Below are 21,301 nucleotides of genomic sequence, written 5' to 3'. Positions count from 1 at the left end.
GATATTGACAACTGATTCTAAAGTTAATATGGAAAGGCAAAGGACCCATAAGAGCCATCATAATTCTGAGGAAGAACAAAGTCGGACAACTGGCTCTACCCAAAGTCAAGACTTACTATAAGCTATGGTAATCAAGGCAGAGTGGTACTTGTGAAGGAATAGAAAAATAAACCAGTGAAAGAGATTAGATAGCCCAGGAATAGATTTACACCAAAACAGTCAACTGATCTTTGACAAAGGAAAAAAGGTAATTTGATGGAGAAATGATAGTCTTTTCAAACACATAAATATGATGCTGGAACAACTGGACATCCACATGAAAAAAAAAAAAAAGAATCTAGACACAGACCGTTCACAAAAATTAACTTAAAAGGGATAATAGACCTAAATGTTAAATACAAAATTATAAAACTTCTAGAAGATAACTTAGGAGCAAATCTACATAACCTTGGCTATGGTGATAACATTTTAGACACAACACCAAAGGCACTACTTTAGTCATATGTCACAAGTTTGATATACAGTATTTCCTTATTTTTCAGTTTTAACATATTTATGTCTTCTATTGTAACTTGTTTTTTGAACCATATAATTAGAGGTGTATTTTTTTATTTTCAAACAAAAGAGTTTTCATGTAGCTTTTCGGTATTGCAGGTTCATTTTAATCATGGTCGATGGACATGCTTTGTGTGAGTTTGGTCTTTTGAAATTTGCTGAGAAATTTGTTGAACACTCTGTGGTCAATTTTAGTAAAGGCTTCATGAAAACTTGAAAATAATTTATGTTATGCTGTTATTAAGTGTTCCACCAGATCATATTTGTGCATATTTCCCTCTTCTCTCTTTTCATCCTATGTTCCCTGTTTTTTAACCACTCTTTTATCTTTTCAGTCCTGTCACTATGCTGCATCCTGCATAATTCCTATTGACCATATCTTTCAATTTACCAAAAGTCTTTTACTAAATATCATACTAAAATATCTTATATTTTTTTAATTTTATAGTCAGTTGTGTCCAATCTACTCTTAAGCCTTATCTTTGAGTTCTTTATTTTAATTATTTTACTTTTAATATTTATGAAATCTATTGATTTTTTTCAAAACTACTAAGCACTTAGATTTTTGCAGTTATTTGGAAACTTTGCTTTCACTATTTAAACAAAGTAATATAGTGTTTTAATATTTTTCTTGTAATTAAAATATCAAAATTTGTGGGGGGTTTTGTTTATTTATTTTTTTTAATCTGTTACTACTGGACTTTCTTCCTGATACAAAATTTTCTTGTGTTTTATTGTTTCTGTTTTTGTTTTCAATTTGAAACAGTTTATAGGATGGAAAATCCATGAGTAATTTTTTAATCACTAATTTGTTTGCTTAATGGATAATTGTAAGGCAAACAACCCTTTAATCACAACAAAAATCAAGAAACAATGATATGATCCATACCAGGATCCTCTCCACGTACCTATATCAATCATAGACCTTGTCTTTTTCCAAAATATAACCACTGATCTGACTTTTACAGTAATTGCTTTCCTTTACTTATTTATGATTTTTTTCACCCAAGTTGCAGTCCTAAACACCATAGTTTAATCCTGACCATTCTAAGTTCCTAACCATTTTTTTAAAATATATGTTTGTATTTTACATGGTCCCCCTTTATCTTTCTAAAATAATTTAACTGAACATCCCAGTATATTTCACCTATAGAATTCACAACATTTGGGATTTTTCTGATTGCTTACTCTTGGTATAGTATCTCTGTTCTCTATATCTCTCACAAGTTGGCATCTGAATCCAGAGGCTTGATCAGGTTTAGCTTTCATCTTTGTGTCAGGATCATATATGCTTTTATAAGTAGGCAAAGAATGTCCAGGTTTTGCTTTTTATTTTATTCTTTTGTATTTTAGTAGGTGTTTGTGCTCATTGTCTAGGTATTTAAATTAATTAGAGGAACAAAATGGTAACTTTCTAAATATATATGATTAACTTATTAACTTGAATACATTTAATAGATACTTCCTTCGTATATTATTTATACAGTTATTCATATTATACATACTATATTTACTTATACAGTTCTTATAGAAAATACAAATTCATGCTTAATTTATCCCTCTCATTTATAATTTTTATAATATATTGAATTCATTTTATCCTCAGATGACTAATTATATATTTTTGAAAATATATTACTAACTCATGGATTTAAACATGTATTAGTTTCAATTTATTAAAATTGATATCTCTATTACAGTTCAAATTGTCCCATCTTTGGCCTGTATATATAGATAAATGTTGTTTTCTGAGTCTTTTGCACATAACTCTAGAAACTTTAATACCTTTCTTGCTATCAAATGACAAGAAACTCCAGAATAAACATTCTTGTTTCAGCCATTTCTCCATGAAGTCCTCATTTCTTTCAACGGGAGATGATAGTATTTCAAGACCACAATCTGAATTCCAGAAATGTTTACTACTGAGCTAGAAATACCTTGTAAAATAATAGTGGTATTTCCCCTTATATTGCATCTATGTATTTTTTTTTCCATACCAATGACTTTTTAATCATTTTGGTTGTCTGAAGCTTGATGTTAAGTAAATTCCTTAGGAAAGAACAATTTTCTCTGAGCTTTTTATGACAATATTTGCTTATATGTGACATTATATTTGAACATCAATTTTACTGGATATAAAATCTTTGCCTCACATTTCCTCCCCTTAAATATCTTAAGTATGTTAATAGCTTTTTTGACATAAAACATTTTTATAAAATCTCTAATAGCAAACTGATTTTATTTTCCTTATTATTCATATGCCCTTGTTTTCTTAGATATACAAAGTATTTTTTTTCTTTTTCTTTAAAGACCAATGTTGTAAGTAGAATACATCTTGCTGCTGGTCATTCAATATTATCAAGTGTATGTTATTTTCTTCAATATGTATTTTCAAATCTTCATTTCAGAAACTTTTATTGAACAATAGATTTTAATATGTGTTCTCTTTTCTTGCCTTGGTTTTCTTTTCAGGACCTCCCATTATAAATACTTTGGATCTTCTGTGCCTGTCTTCAATTTTTCACTTTCTTGAAAAGATTTTTTTTATCTCACTTTCAATTTCTCTATATTTAAATTTTTTCTACAGGTATTTTTGTCATTTTCATTTACTTAGTGTTCCATCTACTTTAGTCTTAATTTTTAAATATTTACTTTGCTTTGGAATTCTTAAATTCTGTCACTTACCTCTGAATTTTTATCATTCTGTTTTATGTTCTTCCATGTCTTATTTAATTTTTTCAATATATTTCAGCAAATTTAAAAAATAGTACATTATAGTTGTCATATATCTATTAGGTATGTCTTTGTGGCATTGTTTTACTCACTGGAGAGATTTTATTTTACTCCTTCATCTTTTTTACTTCATAATAACTTTGTATGATACTTTAGTTCTTGTAACTATTGGTGATTTGCCCATAAAGTCTTGTAATTTGGAGTATATGTGAAAACCTGTTGACTAGCTTTCACATAAATTTTATCCATTAGTTTTCACTTTTACTAGCTTGTTTCCCTGTTCTTAAGTGAGATCAAGAAAAGTCCAAACTCTGTACTGCCCTGTTCATGCTAACTTCCCAGAGTTTGCTGGTTTATTATATTTTACTATGAGCTATTCATTTTTATGATAAACTATTTGTGGAAATTCTTTGAAGTCTATTGTAAATGTACATGACTGAAGTTATCTGTATAAACCATTAAAATTACACTCATGGACTTCTAATTCCAGAAAAAAATGGGCTAAGCACACACCCCCTTCCCTCCCACTAATTAAAGTATAACACTGGAAAAAATATAAAACATTGATCAAAAGACTCTGAAAGGTGCAGAAAATAAGGTAGTCTATCTATGAAAATCAAGATTCAAGGGAAAATTAAGTGATGAATTCCATCAAATTTCTTACCCCTTTTTTTCATATTTTATTTCTATTTTTTTCTTTCTATATATTAGAAGTGAGGAGATGTTTATTATTAAATGTCAGATAGTAAATACTTTCATATTTACAGTCCACATGGTCTCTGTCACAACTACTCAATTCTTCCTTTGCAGCAAAAAAGCACAACTGCTTTCCAATAAAATTTTATTTACAAAGCCAGATAATGTGTCAGATTTGGCCTAAAACTCATAGTTTGCCAATCTTTGCTATATATATCCCATTGGGAGTGATAGAGCAGTCCATAATCCATGAATGCCAATGGAAATTAATGAAAAGATATTGCAGAAAAGCCCATTTTCTCTAAGCAAAGAATGAGAAAGAATGATCTTATCCCATGCCACTTGCTGCTTCAGGGACCCTGGGTCAGAGCCCTGTTGATAATTTCTAGTACACTAAGGCCAACAGAGACTGCTCCCCTTCCTCTCTTTAAATGGAGAGAAAAAGCCACATTGTCTGTCTTTGCTTAAAATTAAGAAAATAACAATCCAATGTGCTTTCATTTAGTACCCCATCTGCTTTCATTGATACAGTGTGTGGCGTGGATTATGGAGAGGAATAGCTAATGAAAAGGATTCTTTAAATTTGTGTATAAAGTTCTAAGCAAAACCCTGAGCATCTCATGGTGAAATAAACCAGAATCAACACAGCAAAAGTTGTGAGAACTCAACCACAGTATGGAACACTGCCCAAGTTTCAGATTAGCATCTGGATATCATACAAACTAGACAGACCTGAAAAACTGCAAGACTTTGAAAACTCAATTGACAATTGAAGCACATTCAACAAAAGTACAATATAAGTGCTCTAGAACTAAATAGATGTATTGCCTGCTTCGATATTATATTAAAATAAAAACTAGACCCTCATACATAATACTAAAAATACCCAGAATAAAATCCAAATTTACTTGCCATATAAAGAACCAGGAAAATCTCAACTTGAGAAAAGACAATCAACACATATCAACACAGAGATGAGACAGATGTTGGAATTATTTACAAGATTTTAAAGGAGCTATCAAAACATTCCATGTAATTATAAACATGTTTGAAAAATAGAATGTCTTAGCCAATAATTAGAAGATATGAAAAAGAAAAAAATAATAATTTTAGATTTAAAAAAGCACTTACTAGACAAAAAAATACTTAATGGCCTAAACATAATAATAGAACTGAAACTTGAAGGTAGATTAATAAAAATGATTCAATCAAAACAGCAGAAATAAAAGGAATTAGGAAAAAAAGGGGGGGGGGAGACCTAAGACCTGCAACAGTAACAAAAAGCCTAATGCTCAGGTACTTGAAATCCCAAAAGGAGAGGAAGGAGAGGAAAAGAGTTTTGGGCCTGACAAAATATTTGAATAAACAATACATAAAAAACTTCCCAAACTTTGAGATATAAATAAACACAGTCTAAGAAGAACAGTGACTCCAAAATATTATAAACTGAAAAAAAAAAAAATCCGCACTAAGCACAAATGAGTCAAATTCTTGAAAACTAAAGATAAAAATATATATATGATGAAAGTAGCCAGAGAGAAATGATGATTTAACCATAAGGGAACAATAACACAAATAACTGCAGATTTATAGATCCAATACAATCCCTATCAAAATTCTAGCAGACATTTTTTTGGAGAAATTGAAAAACACACACTGAGGCTAAAATCTATATAAAAATGCAAAATATCTTGAAATAAAATAAATAAGTGGGAGAAAATTTCTTTCCTTAACGTCTTTATTGGAGTATAATTGCATTACAGAGGTGTGATACTTTCTGCTTAATAACAAAGTGAATCAGCCATACATATACATATATACACATAACTCCTCCCTCTTACGTATCCCTCCCAACCTCCCTATCCCACCACTCTAGGTTGTCAAAAGCACCGAGCTGATCTCTCTGTGCTATGCGGCTGCTTCTTACTAGCTATTTTACAGGTGGTAGGGATGGGGGTGTGTGCTTAGTCCATTTTTTCCTATTCAGGGTCTTTTGTGTTTCCATGTAAATAGCGAAATTTTTGTTATACTTCTGTGAAAAATGCCATTTGTAGTTTGACAGGGATTGCATTGAATCTGTACATTGCTTTGGGTAGGAGGGTCATTTTCACAATGTTGAATCTTCCAATCCAAGAACATGGTATATCTCTCTATCTGTTCATATCATCTTTAATTTCTTTCATCAGTGTCTTATAGCTTTCTGCATACAGGTCTTTTGTCTCCTTAGGAAGGCCTATTCCTAGGTATTTTATTATTTTTGTTGTAATGGTATATTGGAATATTTCCTTTATTTCTCTTCCACCATTTTTGTATAAGAATGGAAGAGATTTCTGTTCATTAATTTTGTATCCTGCTCCTTTACCAAATTCATTGATTAGCTCTAGTAGTTTTCTCATAGCATCTTTAGAATTCTCTATGTATAGTATCATGTCATCTGCAAACAGTGACAGCTTTACTTCTTCTTCTCTGATTTGGATTCCTTTATTTCTTTTTCTTCTCTTATTGCTGTGGCTAACACTTCCAAAACTATGTTGAATAATAGTGGTGAGAGTGGGCAACCTTGTCTTGTTCCTGATCTTAGTGAAAACGGTTTCAATTTTTCACCATTGAGAGTGATGTTGGCTGTGGGTTTGTCATATATGGCCTTTATTATGTTTAGGTAAATTCCCTCTATGCCTACTTTCCAAAGAGTGTTTATCATAAATGGGTTTTGAATTTGTCAAAGCTTTTTCTGCATCTATTAAGATTATCATACAGTTTTTCTCCTTCAATTTGTTGATATGGTGTATCACAATGATTGATTTGTGTATATTGAAGAATCCTTGCATTCCTGAGATAAACCTCACTTGATCATGGTGTATGATCCTTTTAATATGCTGTTGGATTTTGTTTGCTAGCATTTTGTTGAGGACTTTTGCATCCATATTCATCAGTGATATTGGCCTGTACTTTTCTTTTTCTGTGACCTCTTTGTCTGGATTTGGTATCAGGGTGATGGTGGCCTCATAGAATGAGTTTGGGAGTGTTCTTCCTTCTGCTATATTTTGGAAGATTTTGAGAAGGAAAGGTGTTAGCTCTTCTCTAAACGTTTGATAGAATTAGCCTGTAAGGCCATCTGGTCCTGGGCTTCTGTTTGTTGTAAAATTTTAAATCACAGTTTCTATTTCACTACTTGTGATTGGTCGCTTTCTATTTTCTATATCTTCCTGGTTCGATCCCAACACATTGTGTTTTTCTATGAATTTGTCCATTTCTTCCAGGTTGTCCATTTTATTGGAATAGAGTAGTTTGTAGTAATCTCTCATGATCCTTTGCATTTCTGCAGTGTCATTTGTTACTTCTTCTTTTTCATTTCTAATTCTGTTGAATTGAGTCCTCTCCCTTTTTTTCTTGGTGAGTCTGGTTAATGGTTTATCAATTTTGTTTATCTTCTGAAAGAACCAGCTTTTAGTTTTATTGATCTTTTCTACTGTGTCCTTCATTACTTTTTCATTTAGTTCTGATCTGATCTTTATCATTTCTTTCCTTCTGCTAACTTTGGGGGTTTCTTTTGTTGTTTCTCTAATTGCTTTAGGTGTAAGATTAGGTTATTTATTTGATATTTTTCTTGTTTCTTGAGGTAGGATTGTATTGCTATAACCTTCCCTCTTAGAAATGCTTTTGCTGCATCCAGTAGGTTTTGGGTCATTGTGTTTCCATTGTCATTTGTTTCTAGGTAATTTTTGATTTCCTCTTTGATTTCTTCAGTGATCTCTTGGTTATTTAGTAGTGTATTGTTTAGCCTCCATATGTTTGTATTTTTACAGACTTTTTTTCCTTTAAATGATTTCTAGTCTCATAGGATTGTGGTCAGAAAAGAAACTTCATAAATTTTTCAATATTCTTAAATTTACCAAGGCTTGATTTGTGACCCAAGATATGATCTATCCTGGAGAATGTTCCATGAGCACTTGAGAAGAAAGTGTATTTTGTTGTTTTTGGATGCAATGTCCTATAAAATATCAATTACATCCATCTTGTTTAATGTGTCATTTAAAGCTTGTGTTTCCATATTTATTTTCATTTTGGATGATCTGTCCATTGGTGCAAGTGGGGTGTTAATGTCCCCTACTTTGATTGTGTTACTGTCAATTCCCCCTTTTATGGCTGTTAGCATTTGCCTTATATATTGTGGTGCTCCTATGTTGGGTGCATTAGTATTTACAATTGTTATATCTTCTTCTTGGATTGATCCCTTGATCATTATGTAGTGTCCTTCTTTGTCTCTTGCAATAGTCTTTACTTTAAAGTCCATTATTTCTTTTTTTTAATTAAGGGTACTTTAATTAATTTATTTTTGGCTGTGTTGGGTCTTCGTTTCTGTGCAAGGGCTTTCTCTAGTTGTGGCAAGCGGGGGCCACTCTTCATTGCAGTGTGCGGGCCTCTCACTATTGCGGCCTCTCTTGTTGTGGAGCACAGGCTCCGGATGCGCAGGCTCAGTAGTTGTGGCTCACGGGCGTAGTTGCTCCGTGGCATGTGGGATCTTCCCAGACCAGGGCTCGAACCCGTGTTCCCTGCATTAGCAGGCAGACTCTCAACCACTGCACCACCAGGGAAGCCCAAGTCCATTATTTCTGATATGAGAATTGCTACTCCGGATTTTTTTGATTACCATTTGCATGGAATATCTTTTTCCATCCCCTCACTTTCAGTCGTTATGCATCTCTAGGTCTGAAGTGTGTTTTTGTCGACAGCATATATACACGTCTTTTTTTTTGTCTCCAGCCAGTCTGTCTTTTTGTTGGAACATTTAATCCATTCACATTTAAGGCAATTATCAATATGTGTGTTCCTATTACCACTTTCTTAATTGTTTTGGGCTTGCTTTTGTAGTTCTTTTCCTTCTCTTGTGTTTCTTGCCTCAAGAAATTCATTTAGCATTTGTTGTAAAGCTGGTTTAGTGGTGCTGAATTATCTTAGCTTTTGATTGTCTGTAAAGGTTTTAAATTATCTCTCAAATCTGAATGAGATCCTTGCTGGGTAGAGTAATCTTGGTTGTAAGTTTTCCCCTTTCATCACTTGAAATATTTTCTCCTACTGCCTTCCGGTTTGCAGAGTTTCTGCTGAAATTTCAGCTGTTAACCTTATGGGGATTCCCTTGTATGTTATTTGTTGCTTTTCCCTTGATGCTTTTAATATTTTTCTTTGTATTTAATTTTTGATAATTTGATTAATATGTATCTTGGCGTGTTTCTGCTTGGATTTACCCTGTATGGGACTCTCTGCCCTTCCTGGGTTTGACTGACTGTTTCCTTTCCCTTATTAGGAAAGTTTTCAACTATAATATCTTCAAATATTTTCTCAATCCCTTTCTTTTTCTCTTCCTCTTTTGGGACCCCTACAATTTTAATGTTGGTACATTTAATGTTGTCACAGAGGTCTCTGAGACTGTCCTCAATTCTTCTCATTATTTTTTCTCTATTCTGCTCTGCAGTAGTTATTTCCACTATTTTATCTTATAGGTCACTCATCCATTCTTCTGCCTCAGTTATTCTGCTATTGATTCCTTCTAGAGAATTTTTAATTTGGTTTATTGTGTTGTTCATCACTGTTTGCTCTTCAGTTCTTCTAGGTCCTTGTTAAACGTTTCTTATATTTTCTCCATTCTATTTTCAAGATTTTGGATCATCTTTACTATCATTACTCTGAATTCTTTCTCAGGTAGATTACCTATTTCCTCTTCATTTGTTTGGTCTGGTAGGTTTTTACTTTATTCCTTCATCTGCTGCATATTTCTCTGTCTTCTAATTTTGCTTAATTTACTGCATTTGGGATCTCCTTTTCACAGCCTGCAGGTTCATAATTCCCGTTGTTTTTGTTTTCTGCCCCCAGTTGGTAAGGTTAGTTCAGTGGGTTGTGTAGGCTTCCTGGTGGAAGGGAGTAGTGCCTGTGTTTTGGTGGATGAGGCTGGATCCTTTCTTTCCGGTGAGCAGGAACACATCTGGTGTTGTGTTTTGGGGTGTCTTTGAACTTATTATGATTTTAGCTAGCCTGTCTTCTAGTGGTTTGGATTGTGTTCCTGTCTTGCTAATTGTTGGGCAGTGTCCAGCACTGGAGTTTGCTCATTGTTGCGTGGAGCTGAGTCTTTGCACTGGGATAGAGATATCTGGGAGAACTCTCACCAATTGATATTACATTGGGCCTGGAGGTCTCTGGTGGTCCAAGGTCCTGAACTCGTCTCTCCAACATCAGAGGCTCAAGCCTGACACCTGGCTGGAACACCAAGACCCTGTCAGCCTCACAGCTTTTGGGAAATCTTGGTCTTCTGCCAGCAATCAGTAGGTGTTCTGTAGGAGTTGTTCCACATGTAGATGTACATTTGATGCATTTGTGAGGAGAAGGGTGATCTCCAATCTTACTCCTCTGCCATCTTGAAGGTTATCCCAAGATTATTTTTACCTATAAATTGTGCTAAAGCAATCATATATCCACTCAATAGTTGCCTGAGTCTAGAGGTAGGGATTGAGATTGACTGCAATGGTGTATGAAGATTCTTCTGGGGGTGATGGTGTTGTCCTAAAACTCAATTGTTATGATGGTTGTACAACTCTGTAAATTTACTAACCATCATTTAACTTCAAATAGGTGAATCTTATAGTTTTTAAATTACATTACAATAAAACTGTTAATAAAAGAGTTAGGAAAGAAACACAAAAAAATCATCAGTCCTGGAGATTCAATATTTCATTATTTTGAGTTTTAGAGTAAGATAATAGAAAAATAGAAAAGAAAATTATACTAAAGAAACAATTTTAAACAATTTCCCCAAACTGAAAGGTAATATAATAAATTACATCTAAAAATAAATAAATTCTACACCTAATATCATACTTAAAGTTGAAAGACTGAACTTGTGCCATCTATAATCATAAGAAGACAAAATATTCACTCTAGCTACTTTTATTACTCTTATTCAACGTCCTACTTTAGATTCTAGCCAGCATAATAAGGCAGGAAAAGAAATCATAGTCATATATATAGGAAAGAACAAAATACAACATATTTTGAGACCTAAAGAATCATAAAAGATGACAGAAAAGTTAATAGAACTGATAAGTGAGTTTAGTAAGGTCATAAGGATACATAATCAACATACAAAAGTCTATTTTATTTCTACATACTAGCAATGACCAATTGAAAAGTAAACTTAATTGAACAATATCATTTATTATAGCTCCACAATCATGAGCTATAAAATATCATGTATAAATATGATGAAATATGTCAAAGATGTATATGCTAGAACTATAAAACACTGATGAAAATAATCTAATACCTAAATAATTATAGACATATTCCATATTTATAAATTAGAAGACCTAATATTGTCAAGATGTCAGTTTGTTTCCAACTAATCTATATATTTAATGTAATCCTAATCAAAACCCCAGTAAGTTTTTTGCAAAAATTTACATGATGACTCTAAAATATAGAAGGAAACAAAAGAAAATGTTTCCACAAAATCAGTCATTAAAGAAAGGAGTACTTGGGATCTTAGCAACAAAAGAAATATGGAAAAAAATTCATAGAGTAATAGTGACAGAGATCCCATGAAGACAACTGTGAAGTCACACCAGAAAATAAAGATTTCAGATAGTAGCTGTTGAACACAAGATTCCAGATGGGAAGTCTCCAAGGAAAATATGTCACTGCTATTTTATAAAATAAGTTCATCTTAATGAGACAAAAGTTAAAGATGTTTTACACCTCTGACACAGATTTCAGAGACAGATTAATGATACTTAGGAAAAAATAAAGAAAATGAAAAAACACAATTATATATTCAAAGAAGAAAATATGACACAAAAGTAATGGAATTGTGTGTGTATGATAGAGGTAGTACAAGTGTTAAACCTTTTTGCAACAGAGTAGTATGTCAAGAGAGAAAAATTTTAAAAATCAGGAAATAGGAGTATAAATTTGTCATTTAGGAAAATAGCATTAAATAACTGAAGAAACAACTAAAATACATAATATTAGAATTAAGGTGGGGAAGTATGGAGCAGGAAACTGCTATTAACTGTAATAGATATATTGTAATATGTATATCTCATTAAATTTTCAATTCAATATTTCTTAAATTTTTTTAAAGTGTAGCACAAACATAATTCATACTTACTAGTGTATAACTTAATAATTTTCACAAAGTTGTTCTCAATTTTCAATTCCCAGTTAAACTCTGACACCCTCCATGAATTCTCTTACCTCTGGAGTCCTCAATAGACTTGCCGTTTATGTCAAACATCACTGTTGCTACTGCTCAGCTTAAGTTCACATGTTGACTTGTATGATTCTTCAACCACTACATATATATGCATTAACTCCAGAACAATTTATAAGTCCTCTGATGATATAGGATCTGTGGAGAATCAGTCATTGGCATGAGCCAGCCAGCCAACTGCCTGAATCCCTTCTGCATTGTGTTTAATCATGAATGAGATAAATGGGAACTATGTTGTCAGCTAACTCTGGTTGCCTCACTCAGATCCATGTGTGTATGTTTCTGTAGAAATATAAATCAATCCTACTGCTCAGTTAAGAAATATACTATTATCCTGAATTTAATTTAAAAATATTTTTATAATGCTAGCTTTTTTCTAAAAGTGTTTACTCTTAGCTACTGGCAAATCCTGTGTTTACTGAGTGAAAACAAGATCTACTTCCTAAATATAATGTCTTTCACATTCTTAAATATATTTTGTTGGTAGGGTTACATAAGTTTTGAGAAAGAAATAATGAAAAAAGCTAATTATTTCACACAAATAAGGGATAAATGGTGCAGTATTTTTATGGAGGTTCTGGCTCTGAAAACCTCTGGAAACAGGACAAGTGACCTTGTTTCTGCGTGAGCAAGAAAAAAAACAGGCAAAATAAAAAAATGTAACTTTATTTTTTACTGAAATGCAATGTAAGCCTCTTTCTTTATTCTCCAGTGAAATCTTCAGTAAATTCCCCCAACATTCACTAATTTCCTTTTGCAAGTAAAAATTTACTTTGGGAAGCACAAATGAAAAGATACAAGGATAGTAAGTGTAGAAGCTACAAACCTGTGAAAAGAGGTAAACACTCTTTTTAAAAAGTCAGTTTGTTTCTATCACCATTAAACCAATATTGAACATGTATTTTAAATCATAGGTTATAAGGGAAATAAATTTATTAGACTTAAAGGGTACTACACGTCTCCATTTGACCCTGAATTTTTTCTACTCAACAAAGTTTATTCTAATGTCTTCATTCTCCCCCTAAAACATTTATTATATTCTTTACTTTGGGTAAATAATTAAATCAGTTTACCTTGAACTTTCCCAATTTTAGCACTGGAAGTCCTGCGTCTGGGAAATCCCCCAGCCAGGAGTAAACTAGGATGGTTGGTCACCTTAGAACTCCAGGATCACTGGCTGTTCCTCAGCACCAGAGAGTTTTAATAGGTAATTGTGATCTGAATTGAAGAAATGAAAGTATGAAATGATATCAAGGAATCTATGCTGCTTCAAGTTTGGGGTCAGCTCAGGTTGAAGGAGACAAAGGGTCTCTTGATACTCTCTCTCAGGAAGCCACATAAAACCACAACACTGGATTATAGGCAAAAAGTTTGGTGTTACACTTGCTGTTTTATCCCGCTTGTCTGGCTCTGCTCTGAATCCTGTCTTAAATGCTGCATTCTTGTGTTCTCAAGAAAACCTGAACTTAAGTGACAGGACATAAATAGCTGGATAGAAAAATCTAGTTCAATATAGGCCAGAGAAAATCCAAACCCCACAAATCCCCACCCTAAATCCTCAAGCTGGAGGAGTTAAAAGCATTACATCACCAGTGTCTGCTCCCATTGGCTGATGGTACCTGAAGGATCAAAACTCCTATTCCTTGGACTAACTATTTCCTTCCCTTGCAAAGCATCAGAAACCTGGGTATCATAGACTAAAACAAAGGCCCTGGGCAAGGACAGCTTTTCAGAGCTGCCCACACTTCCAGGTCACTGTTCAAACATGTGAGTCGGGGTGAGCATGTCTGCATGCAGGACACAGTGAGCCCAGGAGAGAACTCTCCTCCTTAGGAAGCCTAAGATGCTGGCTTGACTGGGAGTTGAAAGGGATCTCCAGTGAACGAAATGTGTTTGCTTTCTTCTCCCCCTGGTGCTATAGGAAAAGAGTCTCATTCTAATAAGTTTTGACAAAAGCTGGCAAGGGGAGCAGGTGCCAATGAATCCAACTAGCCGGAAGCATTAGAGATATCGTGGGCACCAGAGGCTAGAGGCTAGAGGTGTTGCCATGGGAACCAAGTGAAGGGTGTTTGGTGGTAGCTGGTTAGGAGATTTGTTTTCTTGTTTAAGACAGAGCTGAACAGCTGCAAGTCATGCTCTCTGTTTTCTACTTTAGCATCATTGGGCAAATCCCCCTGCTCTCCATCCCCCCATCCCCAGCCTTAAATAGGATTTGAGGAATTTAATTTCTCTGCTAACATGAATAATGCTTAAATATGAGGCACACCAAAATCCTTTGAAAATGGTATTTGTAGCAAATGAGGACAGTTCTAATCACAGAACTCTTTATGTTGGAGAGAAAATCGTTGCTTCAGGGTCAGAGTGGTGTTTTTTCAGCAGGATGTGAAGACAGTATTTTGAGCTGAATAGCTCTCACCCTAGCTTGCATAAACATCTTCCCATCATGTGTTATTTGGCATTCATACTCCCAGCTTTGAGGACTCATATACCTTGGAAAGGACTCTGAGACACAGGACTGCTTAAGAAAGGGATGGAATCTCTGATTTTTGCAGATCTTTTTGAAGTCTATTAAAGACAAAGCAAAAAAGAAAGAAGAATGTCAAGAGTTTTAAAATAGTAATTATCCAGCAATAAATATTATAATTTGGGTTACCAAAAATTTAGCCCTCTTCTAAGAGCTGTGGAAGACACAAAAGGAGGGTCAAAGTTAGGACTCTGGTGACCTGTCAGGCTGAGGGAGCAATGGAATCCTCTAGATGAGACAGACAAAGGAATAGTGGAAGGGATATGGGAGGTCTGAGCTACAGGAAACAGGAGGAGCATGTCCCATGGATAAGGTGCTCATATCCTGACAGTGGGTGAAAGGCATCTGCTTTTTCAAGCTAGACTAAGTAGGATAACCAGTAGATGCCATAAGTTGGGTCACGACAATGCCTAGCAAGTAGAAACAGTATAAGAAGCATGGAAGAACAGCATCACTGAGCTACCAAAATAAGAACCTGGGTGCTGAAGTTAGAATTCAAAATGCAAGCTTAGTTATAACATTAGGACCAAGACTGGGTAGAATCAGGACCAAGACTTGTTGGGAGTATTCATGCATAAGATTAAAATAAGACTAGCAACCAGTGTGTTGTGATGCTGAGTCACTGGGGCATCATCCTAGCATTCTTTAAATTGACTCCCAATGTTATCTTTATATTTACATGTTGTAGTTAATGACAGCAATTATGAAGTTTATTAGAGACACAAGAGAAGGATTCCTCATTTCAGGGATACCTCAGATTCTGGCATTCAAGTAGTTTATAACTCTGTTGTGAAAAATAAATCTTCATACTCACAGGTTTCAGTAGAGCACAATTATATGCCAGCCAAATATAAAAGTCCTCAATATGGTAGAGAGAACAAAAGGTAGAGATTGGCATGGACTGGAATAAGTGGTGGACTTTGACCCCTAGAAAATCTGCCTTGCAGCTATTCATTTGCTTCCTCATCCAACAAATATTTATTGAGTGCCTATTTTTGACAGGTATTCCCTTAGATTCAAGGAATACATGTTGGGCTAAAACAATCATGTTCATTGCCCTAAGGGAGATTACAGTCTAGTAGCATAAGAATTCAGTGTGTATATATGGATGTGAATAATTGTGTGTATATTTTAATTGAAAGGTAAGATAGATATTACAGAAAAATGAAAACCTAATTATGACAGGTGGTATAATTTGAATATAGAGGAAATTCTATATGAAAGGAGAAATAATCTTTGTGAATGTTGAAGAAGTTATTTTACAAAGCATTTTCCTGGGGATTACTAAACTGAAAACACATACACCAGACTAAGAAATGACCGCTTACTTGCAGCACATTCTTCTAAATTGGGAATATAGACTCCATCTGGATCACAACCTTTCTGCACATTGTGTAATGAACACTATGTCTGTGGAGTGAAAAGCCAAGACCCGTGATTAAATCAAATGCATATATGAATTTATTATATTAGTCAGGTCCTAAAAGGATTTTAAAGTGTTTACATGCTGTATACAAAGTTAGTTTTTGTTTATTTTTTTATGTGGGGTCAATAAAATTATTGTTAGAAATTAAAGGGTCTAGATTATGGAGTCTTTACTCATCATAATGGAGTTAAGAAAGAGCCCTGAACATAAACAATTCAATTAAAAATGGTTAGAAGAGTTGAATAGGCATTTCTCCAAAGAAGAAAATGAATGACCAATAAATATAAAAATAGATATTCAAAATCATTAGTCACTATGCAAATGCATATTAAAGCCACAATGAGATAACATTTCACACCCAAGAGTATGGTTAATAAAAAATACAAACCAAAACTAAAAACAGAAAGACAATAAAAGTGTTAGAAAAGTTATGGATAAATGGAAGTTCCATACTTTGCTGGTTGAGAGCTAAAATGGTGCAGTCTCTTTGGGAAACAGTTTGATGGCTCCTGAATATGTCAAAAGTAGAGTTACAATACAACTGAGTAATTCCGCTCCTAGATATTTACCCAGAGAAATGAAGTAGTTCTACCTCAATATTTGCACATGAATGTTCATAGCAGCATTACTCATAATAATCCAAAAATGAAACAATCCAGATGTGCATCACTGGTGAACAGAATAAAATGTGGTATGTCTACACAGTAGAATAATATTCGATAATAAAAAGGAATGAGATGCTGATAGATGCTACAATGTAGATAAATCTCAATAACATTATCCTAAGTGAAGAATCCAGACCCCCCCCAAAAAAAAGACTGCATATTGCATGATTAAATTTATGTGAAATCTCTAGAATTGGGCAAATCTATAGAAACAAAAAGTAGCTTTGTTCTGTATGGGTATGGGAATGGAAATGAATATTAACAGTAAAGTTCACCAGAGATCTTTTTAGATGAAGGAAATATTCTAAAACTGGAATGTAGTAATGGAATGGCTGCACAACTCTGGAAATGTATTTAAAAATATTAAATTGTAAACTGAAAATTGATAAGTTATATGGTATGTACATGATACTTCAATAAAGATGAAAAAAAAAAGACTTGCAACCAACTGTGACAAAGTATCTGCTAATCACATATCTGACAGAGGATTTTTATCCAGAATATACAAACAACTCCCAAAATCATAAAATAAAAAAAACACAATTAATAAAGGGTCTAAAGAGTTGAGGAGATAATTCACCAAAAGATATATATGAATGGAAAATAAACACATAAGAGGTGTTCAATATCATTAGTCATTAGAGAAATATAAATAAAAATCGTGATGAGATATCACTGCACATTTATTAGAATGGCTGAAACAAAATTTTCTGGAGTTAGTGTTGGGGGTCTATGGTGAATTTGGACACTCACTTTGTTCTCGTTCCCCCACAGGAGAGCTTCTGGGCCAAGGGAATCTCTTATCAGCATTGTGCTTTATGGGCTTGGGAGAGGGATGATATGGGTACATTGAAACTGTTCTTTCTACCCTCTTCAATGTGTCTTTCTTTGTCTTGGTGCTCCATCCAGGTGCTGTAATCTCTCACCTGGATTCCAGAGCTCTTGTGAAGATATTTTTGTCCATGGATAATTGTCAAATTAATATTTCTGTTGGGATACATGGATGGAATATCTTATTCTACCATCTTGCTGATGTCATTCTCACATTTGCTTCTGTTAGTTATCTTTTCCCACGAGACTTGAGATTTTCATGATTCTATATATGCCAAGTAGTTTTGGATTGTATCCTGGACATCTTGAATATTACATTCTGAGCCTCTCAGTCTCATTTAAATCCTTTGGGGAAATGTTGATGTTCTGTGATTTTATACCACCTCTCAAGAGTCATTGAAGGCTCCTGGGTAGGGATAGGGTTAATTTACCAACATTTCTGGCTTCAGGCAGAACGATTATGACCTTCCAACATTCCAGAGAAGACCTCAGGCAGAGATACAGATAGCAGATGAGTAATTGAAAGTTGGCCAGCATCTTTGAAAAGGTTGAGTCCATGGAATATGATGGGTTCTGCAAGGTCTGCTATGTTGCGACTGTATTTTGAGCTATTACTCTATTTCCACCCTTATTTAGCCCTCTACCCCATGCCATTCAAGTGATTTAATCTATTTGTCAGCTCTGCCATTTTCCTATAGGAAGGAAATATACATGAATAGAAAATTCTAAGTCATACAGGATTTTGTATCCCCAATGCTTAAACTTATGGTGCTTTAAAGGCATAAACAAATTGATTCAGAAAGAAACAAGGGAACTGCTGTGTGATAAATGATACAGAAAAGCAGAGATGAGGAGTTTATAGATCCCAAGAATTGTGGGAGCCAAGTACACATATGGAGCATATCCTAGAGACAAAAACGTACCCAAAGAGCAGGGGCCTCTATAAGGTTTCTGAAGACTCAAGTTCAAGGCTGAAGGGCAGCCAGATCTGAAGAAGTCATTCAGATCAGCAACCATACAAAGTGATGATAAATGAAATATTTTTAATACCTTAAATTGTTTTAAAAGAAGATTATTTTGCTCAGAGATCATGTGAGTATTTATTTGATTCAAAATTTCAATACACTGAATAAATATCTGGATGTATTTCAATATATAAAGAATTCATGCTCTGAATTGCATGAAACATATAACAATATTATACCAAAATTGTTGGTCATTACTTTAAAATAGCACAGTATAGCAGACCACTAGAATACCAAAGAGTTTTAAAAATTTTTATTTGATATTGGAGTATAGTTGATTTGCAATGTTTTGATAGTTTCTGGTATACAGCAGACTGATTCTGTTATACATATACATATATCTGTTCTTTTTCAGATTCTTTTCTCATATAAGTTATTACAGAGTAATGAGTAGAGTTCCCTGTGCTATACAATATGTTCTTGTTGATTATCTAGTTTATATATAGTAGTGTGTTATGTTAATCCCAACCTCCTAATTTATCACTCCCTCTCATCTTTCCCCTTTAGTAACCATAAGTTTGTTTTCTGAGTCAGTGAGTCTGTTTCTGTTTTGTAAATAAGTTCATTTGTGTCATTTTTTTAAGATTCCATATATAAGTGATGCCATATGATATTTGTCTTTCTCTGTCTTACTTCACTTAGTATGATAATCTCTAGGCTCATCCATGTTGCTGCAAATGGCATTATTTCATTATTTTTATGGCTGAGTAATATTCCATTGTATATATATACTACAACTTCTTCTATGTTGTACATTTTATTGACCTATAGTTGCTGGTAGTCGTTTCTTATGATCTTTTGCATTCCTGTGGTTTCATTTGTAACTTCTTTTTTCACTTATTTTATTGATTTAGGCCCTATCCCCTTTTTTCTCTTGATGGGTCTGGCTAAAGGTCTATCAATTTTGTTTATATTATCAAAGAATAATCTCTTAGTTTCATTGATTTTCCATTGTTGTGGGTTTTTTGGTCCCTATTTTATTTATTTCTTTTGTTATACATGCGTGTGTGTGTGTGTGTGTGTATATATATATATATATATATATATATAGTTTATTATAAGATATTGAATATAGTTCCATGTGCTATACAGTAAATCCTTGTTTATCTACTTTATATATTGTAGTGTGCATCTGTTAATCCTATACTCCCAATTCATCCCTCCCTACCACTTCCCCTATGGTAACCATAAATTTGTTTTCTACATCCATGGCTCTATTTCTGTTATGTAAATAAGTTCATTTGTACCCTTTTTTTAGACTCCTCATATAAGTGATATTACATGATATTTGTCTTTCTGTGTCTGACTTACTTCACTCAGTATGACAATCTCTAGATCTATACATGTTGCTGCAAATGGCATTATTTTGTTCTTTTATTATGACTGAGTAATATTCTATTGTATATATGTACCTCATCTTCTTTATCCATTCCTCTATTGATGGACATTTATGTTGCTTCCAAGTCCTGGCTATTGTAAGTAGTGCTGCAATGAACATCGGGGTGCAAGTATCTTTTCAAATTATGATTTTCTTTGAGTATATGCCCAGGAATGGGATTGCTGTGTCGTATGCTAGTTCTAGTTTTAGTTTTTTAAGGAACCTCCATACTGTTCTCCATAGTGGCTGTACCAATTTACATTCCCACCAACAATGTAGTCGGGTTCCTTTTTCTCTACACCCTCTCTAGCATTTATTGTTTGTAGATGTTTTGATGATGGCCATTTTGAACAGTGTGAGGTGATACATCTTTGTAGCTTTGATTTGTATTTCTCTACTAATTAGTGATGTTGAGCATCTTTTCATGTGCTTTTTGGCCACCTGTATGTCTTCTTTGGAGTGATGTTTATTTAGATCTTCCACTTGTATTGGAAGAATCAATACTGTGAAAATGACTATACCACCCAAAGCAAACAACAGATTCAATGCAATCAAATTGCCAATGGAATTTTTCACAGAATTAGATCTCATTTATTTTAATAGCCTATCTTCTGTTCCAACTTGGGATCCACTTCTACTGTGGAGGTTTTGTTCTACCAGCTCAGTCCAGATAAAATGAGGATTTTTAAATTATGTTTAGATCATTAGTTACTGTTTTATGGCCTTGGACAAGAGTCTTAACCTCTCTGAAAAAAAGGGGATAATAATATCTTACCAAAATCTTTGTGGAATTGATTGAGATAACATGAAAGAATTTTGTATAAGCTAGCACTAAACATGTATGAAGTATTTTTTGTTCATTTTTATAGGTTATTGTCTGACCCTCTCTTCAACTTTTTTAATGGGACCTTGCACTGTTATCTAATTGTTACACTTATGTAAATATAGTTTTCTCAAAAAGAGGAGCATCTAACAGCTTCAGCAATTAAAGTGAGACTATTTGACTTGCAAAAGACTGAGTGACAACCATGACAAAGTTGGAGCAGAAAGTGTGAAATCACAGATTTCTCTCATGATACCTACATGTACTCTACAGCCATCCAAGTTGCTACACTCAGAGTGGTCAGGTCTTTAAAATACATTGAAATGTGACATTACCAAATGATACAAGTGGCATTCAAAAGGAGCATACATGTTAATTGGACAGA

The sequence above is a fragment of the Mesoplodon mirus genome (genome assembly GCF_964341445.2).
Source record: "Mesoplodon mirus genome assembly, chromosome: 13".
Taxonomy (NCBI): domain Eukaryota; kingdom Metazoa; phylum Chordata; class Mammalia; order Artiodactyla; family Ziphiidae; genus Mesoplodon; species Mesoplodon mirus.
This window is presented reverse-complemented; position numbering follows the sequence as displayed.